General features: G+C 46.8%; 1 protein-coding gene across 1 annotated transcript in view; it reads left to right on the top strand.

Moving 5' to 3' along the window:
- The first annotated feature begins 517 nt into the window (after positions 1–517).
- The window catches only part of LOC119394233 (roundabout homolog 1), a 200,194-nt gene continuing 191,433 nt past the window's right edge, over positions 518–9,278 (top strand). The window contains exon 1 of the mRNA XM_037661520.2: positions 518–1,135. The gene's annotated coding sequence lies outside the window, so the exon portion shown is untranslated. The remainder of the gene's footprint in view (positions 1,136–9,278) is intronic.

Genomic DNA, 9,278 nt, shown 5'->3' on the forward strand with positions numbered 1-9,278 from the left:
CTCTCATTTTTTTTTGTTAAATCGCTGATTGGGCGTTCCTTAACTCCTCAAGTTTATTTCAAGTTACCGGCCTACATTTTAGAAGAGGTAAAATTCCATAGATAGCAAAATCATTTCTTTTGAAAAAAAGTCGTAAGCTCCCCGTCATTATATAGCAATTGCTGACGTTTAGTATGCGCCTCAACCATTTTTTTTTTTAATTTTTCTGCGTATGCCTCTCCTCTTACCAATTGCCGTAGATAAACGTACCCTTGCAGACAGCCCAGAGCCGCACATTGTCACATTAATTATTGTTAGGATAGTGAGCACGATACTTATGCCTTAAGGTCATTTCTCGCAAGTGACACGTGGTGGTTTCCACAATTTAATAAACAGGACAGCACGTGGGCGTCCAAGAGGGCCTCGTCGACAGAAAGACCTGCCAAGGCATTCTCTGTTCAAACATTTCACACATGAGCTAGACCGCGGTCGCTACACTGTATACACTTTAACCTTACTCCTCCGTGCGAGAGTTGCATGAACGTCCACTCCAGGTCTTCTCTCCTCACAGCTCCGTACAAACGCCAGCAGCAGCCGCACTACTCACGGCGGCGCTGGCATCGTTATACGGCGGCAGCAGCCAGGGCAGCAGCACCAGCAACAGCAGCCGAACGAGCGTGCTGCCTCGCTCTGCTCCCCGGCGGAGACCGCGCGGTACGTTCACGTCGCATCGCAGAGGAGGTTGACTCCGTGCGGCTCGTACGGGCGCGGCATGTTCGCGCGAACACACGGTCGCTCCTCGTTCTTCTCTGCGTGCGTCGAGCGTCGTAGTGGTGCGTGGTGTGTACGGTGCACGGATGGTCTCGGGCGACGACGTTCCTGCTTTTTCTTCGTGCCCGTCGAGGGGACTGAGAGCGGAGAACGACCGACAGTGGCTACTCTAAGCGAACGCCGCTGGATTACGATGCTACGCTAGGAGTAATCATTCGCCCCCGGTGTTTGCTTGTCGGGAACCGTGGCATGACGGCTACGTAGCCATGGGAGGCCACTGTGATCACCGCCTAAGGCGGCTCGTCCCTCGGATAACGGATTTTCGGATTAAATCTAGCCCTTCTTCTCACCCTACTCGCCTGCACGACAGACGCCTCCGATGCACGTGAGTGTGGTGTTTATGTTGTCGCGCCTTCCGTGTTTGCGTTCATGCTTGCGTGAGTTTCTTTGTTAGTTCAGCGGTGGGTGCTTGGGCGTGCGTTATATGTATAACACGCGCGGTTCGCGCGCTTGCTTACCGGTTGTAGCTGCGAAACGCACACTCTACTTAGTAGAGTGGTGCCGTCAGGTAAGGTATGCGACCGTCATAGACGAATAATGCACGACTGGGTGAAATAACCTTATTAAATCGTATATTACATCAAGCGCCATGACGCATTCTTATCGAATCTCCGTGCCGTATAAATTACCATCATTTTCGCAAGTATAGGAAATGCATTGTAACGTATCCACGTCATCTGGCTTAAAATCATTACATCTGAAAATTCTTTAGTATAATTGAACAATTCACTTTTTGTTGCGTAACAGTGCGGCGTGACAATGCCATGTTTCCAAAAATACAATGTCCACAAGCGCCTTCCCGCGCGCCCTCTCTAACAAGACCGTTATTTCTCACCTTATTCTCAAACTTTACATACATCTACTTTTATTAGAGTAATGTAAGATGTCGGCGCACAAATAAGGCGCCGCCTGCACCTTAGCTTTCGAATGGGTCGAAAGTACAACATACAGTTTTCAAGATTATAGTTACGTCAATATTATGCAGCCTGAAGTGTTCCGTCACTTGTGCTACGATGGTCGCGTGCAAACAAAAAAATAAATGGGCAGCTCTGCAGACAGTACGCGAATTCAGTGCACGGCTCTCCGGGGGCATATGATGTTAGCATTTCTATGTTGCAAAGTATGTGGAACCGCGTAACCCTTACAAAAAAGGAATTTAAACAGTCTATAGATTCTCTAAAAATTGGTTTAGACAGTCTATAGACTATCTATATCTATTTTTGTAAGGGAAGTGCTCTTAGAGGTGTACAGGGTGCTGAGTGGCACTTGCGGCAACGGCCGTCGGTGTTCGGCCTTCGGTGCGATTCACTCAGCGACAACAGTGTCCAGGAATACAAGCCTTCTCGAGAACGGGATCTGGCTACTTAAGACCCTCAAGCGCATCTTCGCGCGCAGCGTTCTGGACGTCGCCTCCGAGAATAGGTCGTGATAGGCGCCTACAAGGAGCTAACATAATAGTTGTACTCATACAGCAGTTCCTGGCGTCCAATGTGGAGCACGAATTGAGCTAGCGCAATACGTTACACGGCCACTCAGCAAGGGCACTTTTCCCCCTCTGTCATTGTTCGCATGACGTTCACCTCGCATTAGTTTTAATTAATTGCTCCATATATCCTCGCCGTTGTGTAATATCATCCGATTCAACACCGAGTACCAGCCTATGCAGTGTCGTCACATCTGGTACAAGCAGGTCCCTTGGACTTCTGCAAGGTGTACTTGTCTCTCACTTCCGCCTCCAAAGTATACACGTTCCAGAAAACCGCTGTGGTACAGACTATACCGTTAATCATAAAATAGCCGAATGAACCAACATCGCTTAGATAAAAGGTAAATGAGCCGTCATCACTTATGGCGTCATTTCGCGTGTTCTTGGCTCTCAGAACCATCAAAATCGATCAGTCGAGTTTTCGTGGTGACTATTTTATTAAATGAGGCAGATTGCACCGGCGATGAAGGTGACTTCTATGCGGCGTCTCGCAGGGGCGTAGCCAAGGGGGGGGGGGGGGGTTGGGGGGTTCAAACCCCCCCCCCGAAATTTTTCAGTTTTGCTTGCGTATATAGGCACGCACACATACAAACGCACGCACGAACATACAAAAAGTATGGTTGAACCCCCCCCGAAAAAAATTTCTGGCTACGCCCCTGGCGTCTCGTTCGTTTCACGCTCCTCACTGTAGTATGTCCAGCAGAGCCGTGTTTACCAGGATAAAGAGACAAAAAAGAAAACACAAGGAGATTCATTTTGTGTCATCTTTGGCCTCTGTCTGCTTGCATTTTTTTTTTTTAGTCAATAGTCCGGGACAATGATCACCAGTGACTTCCTTGATAAAATTTGTTCCGTTCCTATGACCCAGGACTCAGAGTATGAGAGAACTAGAGACGTCGTTTGAGCGGTCCATGTTATGCAAGTTCGTCAGCTATGCGACGTCCTTTTGCAAAGTCACCATCAAGCAACCACAAGAGACTGCTCCAAGCCAGCGAAAAATGACCGATTGTGTTTTCTCCGTATTCGCTGGAACGGACAAAAAAGAATCACACTTAAGAAAAATGAGACAGAACCACCTCGCGTGGTATGTGTTTCGTTGACATTACGCATCCAAACCATAATTTCCAAGCACGCGACGTGGACGCGTCGCGTTAACAACGTTGTAGCCGCGGGGGCGTTTTGGAAACAGTCAGGCGTGCTGATCGTACGGCGGCGGAGGCGACAGATTGCTTCGAATAAACGCACTATTTTGCAAGAACCCAACATGGTAACGGTTCCAGCACAAAGCGAGGCCCGCACTACACAGGTAGCGAACTAACGACCGTTTACTTCTTGTTATAACGAAAGCTACTGTACACTCTTAATCAAGTCCTGGCTAACGCATGCCCTTTAGGCGGGACGCTTCAAAACTCAGGAAAACTCCCGGCTATAGTAGGCCTTCGAAAAGGAGTTAGCCGTGACAAGTGTATATAAAAAACGTGCACCCTTCACCGCCGCCTTATAGACGGCCTGCAGTCTCAGTGGCGCGTCGGTGGGGCCGCGTAAACGAGAATCCTGGCTACAGCTGAACGTATGCTCCCGCGTGTTATAACTTGTCGGCGCAAGCGTCGGTGTATGCGCGTGCGCCGACAGCGTCAGCCGCAAAGGCGAGCAATGCTGCGAGGAGGTATACGCATGGAGCTAACTACGCACTCTCTCTTGCGCGCGTGAAAGAGAATAGGGGCCGCTAAGCTCTCCGTTGCACTCCGCTTCTTTTTGCGCCGAGAAAAGAAAGGAAGGAGGTGAAAACGAGAGTTCGAAGATATTGTGGATATTGCGCGATGGGAAGGGGGCTGCGTTTTTGGCGCGAAATGGGTTAGTTTTAGCGCATTCCACGACAGCGGCGGGTGTTTGATAGGTTGGTGTGGTTCGTTGAGCGCGCCGCGTGAACCGGTACTCGGCCGCCATGGAAAAATTCTCTTATCTCAATATTAAGGGGGTGTTGCGAACACATAGCGACATCCCCTTGCACGTGAAATGGCTACACGCAAGCTGTTGACGCAGGATTACACGACGCTCTCGCGCCATTTCTGTCTAGCTGGTGCGCTCACTGCGGACACAGCCCGGCGCATCATACCCGCCTGGGTGAGTGTTCTTCTTTCTTCACATACATGTTCGTGCTGTTAGCGTTCACATTGTTGCACGCTTGCGCTGATATATATGAATGACGTATAGAACTGCCAGAATATTCTTTTGACGGCTTTTGAAATAACTATACGAGTATGCTTACGAGTAACTATGCGAGTATACGAGTACTTTGTTGTAATCGTCATCCGTCTCTATAGTCGCGCGCGTGTTGTCGTGCTGGTCGCATTTATTATGAACTCTCATACAGTTCAGACAATTTCGTCGCTCTTGACAGGTGTCAGTGAGATAATCAGTTAATCACTTCGTGTTGCTTGACAAGCTGTATACTTTTAGCTCTCGCGTGGCTTCTTATCCCTCGGCTAGCAACTGTTCTCCGCATTATAGTCAATGATACAATGCGGCAATAAAGCAAGCATATTTTTGCTAGCAGTTGAATGATGTTAGGATCTGCTTTCATGGTAGGTCGTTATACTGCGCATTTATATGTCTTTTTTTACCTTTGGGAAGCGGAAAAACTTTTCCACAATCAAAAAGTAATAAAACTGCACTTACGAGTGCCGAAGACGTTAGTACCGTTTCATGGGATCAGGCGCTCATAGATACGACTCGCGGCATGTCTTGTTTTTAGGAGGCAAAATCAGCAATTTGACTTTCTGAATAGCGACAGTCTTTAAAACGCGTTTTGCTGCCTAATTTCTAACATGTTTAAAAGACAGCCTCATTCATGTTCGTGAATACATGTGCGTATCTGCTGTGTCCCTTCACTGATTTCCATAAGCGTGCGCAGGGTTCCCCTTCAGGGGGGGGCGAAGGTTCGTCGCAGCGCCCCCCTCCCTATTATGTCAATGTATGCGGCTGCCTTTGCGCCCCTCTTCTCGCCCCCCCTACAATGTATAGGGCTGACTTTGCGCCCCCCCTTCTCGCCCCCTTGGCCCCCCCCTGCGCACGCCTATGCTGATTTCCGTGGTTTTCGGTCACATTTGCCCATTGGTCTTATGCAGTGCCAAGTCAAGTGTGGGCAAGTACATCAGTGCATCATGCACCGGCTGTGGTGCCTGTGCAAACTACAGATCTCGATGAAGGTAAACTAATGCGTCATATGTAATTCAGACGTTAACTAGTTGATGGCATTTTTGTTCTCTTATCCATCATTTCATGCGATGCAACAGCGATATATAACCGTGGTTGTATAAAAGTAGTGTCGTTTTCGTTGGCAGCTTATTGTTTATGTTGGATTGCTCATTGTTAATGTTATTACAGAGAAGTGAAGTGCATACAGTAGTCGTAATAAGGGATATAATTGTTGTTCATCCTCGTGATAGTATACACAGAATTTTAATACGTTTGCAGGTGGCAAGACCTTCCGACACAAGAGCCAGGCGCAGTTTTATCGAGCAACTGGTCAGGAGCTCACACCTTGCAGGGTCTCCAGCAGCAGCCGCAGCAACACCAGACGTGGTGTTATTTACAATGCCGTAACTGAGCATACGATCTTTCTTTCTGTGTTTTTTATACATTTTATTTTTTTTCCGTTTCACACCCATCTAAATATCGCCGCCGCAGCCAAGCATTGACCCGCCGCAGTGAATTAATTTTTAATCGTGCATTGGCTGCTACCATTTAAATATTCGCCGTGACTGGCATTCAACTAGTATTGAAGAAAATTCGTTTGCAATATTGTGCAATATTGTGCAACCAAATTTCAAGCCAAGCTTGCCTGCCACTTTATTTACTTAACGCATGAATCGTGAGTCTATTGTTAAACTGCTTTCCTTTTACGTGATTCTCATCAAATTGCGGCTGTGCTGTGGTTTTCACTTGCAGCCGACATTCGAAACAGCTTCACTTTTAAGAAAAACTGGAAGTTTCATGGAGAAGTTCAACAAGGTCAAAGTCATACTCGGTCAGATGTGCAATGCCCGCATGTATTTCGTGGAGATCGATGAGTATTTCTGAGGAAATCATGCTAAGCTTTCTCTCCTAACTGTAGTAAGTTTATGGTTAAAACACTATTAGAAAGCTTCATTAGCAACTTCTGAAAACACTTTCATATTTGTAACTTCTGTGACGCTGTCTACACAAAATTCGACAAGGTGTATAACAGATTGAAAACGTCCGTTTACCAGGTAGATGTTTTTGTGTGATGGGCGAAAACACCAGGTGATCTAAGAACATAACGTCGCATGTGTGCTCTGCTTTTATTTTTTTTTTCTGTCAGGATGACATGCCGGCAGCCCGCCCATCGCCTGACCACAGAATTTGGAGGCAGTACGACGACAAGGCGTTCTACGATCAAGTGCAAGGGAATGTGAAACTTTCGGTTGGCGCACTTCTAGAGAAAGCTCTTATTTGGTGCTTGACGATGTACTATATTAAGTACTTCACATACCCAACTGGGTATGCTCAATACTTCGTCTTGTGCAGAGTATAATGAACCCAGTTGTTTCCCAGGTGTTTTGCCGGCGAGAAGCTGCTGAAGACATATGAAAAGATCAAAGGTATTCGTTAAGCACCAGAATATATTTGTCTTAAAAAACATTGCCTGGTACGTTTATCGTTTCCTTGAGCGCTGAGCATTGCTTTTAGCGCTGTTTGTATTTTTTTTACAATAAATACTTATTTTTACACGTGAGCAGTACCTGTTTCTCGCATGCTTATACACGCTAGACACAGCAGGTACTGTTGAACTATGAAGCTGGTATGGTCCGTCAAGTCATTCTCAACTGAAATGATTCCGCTGAACGGTACATTTGGGGGCAACGCGGTGCGTCCATGCTTTAACCGCGGCTACAGAAAAATAAAAAAGATGTGAATTTTTATACGCATGTCTAAACACACTGCATGCTTATAGTTTCCAAGCTTACTATTAATGGTTAATCTAGGTACCCATCAAGGGGCAATTGAGCGCAGAAACGCTCCTATGTGATGTAATCGTTTCACGTTAAAAAAATCCCAAGTGGTTAAAATTAAGCAGTATTAGCATACGGTACCCAGCGCTTCGTGTACACAATTTCTTGTGTTTCTTGCCACTGCGCATCTGTCAAAGACTAAACACTGGTATACGCACGTTACTTTCCGAATTCAGTATAGCGTAGGTGCCCAGCCAACGCAACGTCTGCGTACACAATGTTAAAACTCTGTTAGCCAACAATCAACCCCTACACGGCGTGCCACTTGACTTCAAGGGAGTCCGCATTAGGGATATACCGCAACCCGACTGCTTTCTTCGTTCTTGTGCATGCCACAAACACACAAAAATAGTAATGAAGACGATGGATAGGATCAATGCGGGATCAGTGAAGAGACCTTCGTCCTCAAGTGGACATAAAGTAGACTAGTAATGATGAAAAACGAAATGCTTCCAAATGCTCGAATCGTTTGCTGTGAAATGTATATATCTAATTTAATGTTCTACTATTAGTAACGGCATGCTGTCGATATCAAGTGCGGGCAGTAGAGCTTTCACGAGGTGTTCTAGATTTCGCAAAACCGTTCACCCTTTTCTCCTAAATCCGCGGTAGGCAATGTCTAAGTCTGGAAAACAATATTTGCATAATTAACTTACCACCCTCTGGAACGTACATATGTGCCAGCGCGAAGTGCGCACGCCAGTGGGTGTACCTCGTAATAACATCGCCGCATTGGCTAAAAAAGTTCAGAATTCGTTAAACACCCTCATGTTCGACAAATGGCCACTCTACGTTAACTTTCTTACGATAATATGCCATAATTTTTAGCAGTTTCAGTTCCTCGCAACGACTGCCACAGTGAGGCGCAACCACTTTGTATGTGCGCAATAAAAAAAATCTGCGCATAGCTCTGCAACACTAGAACCTATTACTCGATGGTGTCAAATTCATTTTCCATTAATGCACCACTGTACTATGTTCTGGATTTCTGCTGTACGCAACGCCTCTCAGTAATCCGCACATAAAAAATAAGTGCGTGTATACGTAAAACACTCCAGAGGCTATCCCATGCACTCTAGCACAACAAACTAACATTCCCCAGTCGCTGTGCGCATGCAAATACAGCTGTGTGGATGTAGCTCGTAAATGTTTGCGTGTTCAGCCGTATTAATCACGGCGAGATTTGTCAAAAATTTATCAAAAGGTGAGGCTTGTACACAGTTAGGCACTGCATGCCCATGAAAGTGCCTTTCGCACCAGTGACCAATACTTAGCACATTGCATGGACTCGGGCTTCCAGAAAATGTTTCAGTAAACTTATGTGAAAAATATAGCATCATCCAGTGTGATTTTAGCGCAATCTCGGCTTTGAGATGAGTATGAGGTGATTTAAATAGCGCGGCGGGACCGCTATATCAGCGTGAATCTAGAAGTTCTCAAAAATATAGCCACTGATGGAGACGTAACAGAACGCCACAAATATTTCTGCGATAAGTGCTGCCGCATATAAGATCCAGTCCATGTTAGCATCATATTCCTGCCTGTGCACTGCGCGCCTGAGAACGACGAACGGCGAGCCGCGTCTCCAGCGTGCACAGCCCAATTCACGAGTCACGTACGTCGCGCGAGTGGCGTCCAACATAAACGACATTTCCTCCGGGGCGCAGTCCGCCGAGCGACCGCGTAGCTGCATGCATTCAGCGCCAGCTCCTCGCTTCCATGGTCGACGCAAGTGTCGGCCACATTTTTCGTTGAAACTAAAATAATGTCGGCTGGAATAGTGTCATTCACTTGAGGGGAAGCGACGTGCACTATCCAACGTTTAGAGCCAAGATGAGTTCCTTTACAAGTGAAGTTCATCGGCAGTGCGTGCACGGCGTACCGCACCTGCTCGGGCGTGTCGCATATTTTATATATGGCTGACCACCACGATTATCAGCGCATGG

The sequence above is a fragment of the Rhipicephalus sanguineus genome, chromosome 5, assembly GCF_013339695.2.
Source record: "Rhipicephalus sanguineus isolate Rsan-2018 chromosome 5, BIME_Rsan_1.4, whole genome shotgun sequence".
Taxonomy (NCBI): Eukaryota; Metazoa; Arthropoda; class Arachnida; order Ixodida; family Ixodidae; genus Rhipicephalus; species Rhipicephalus sanguineus.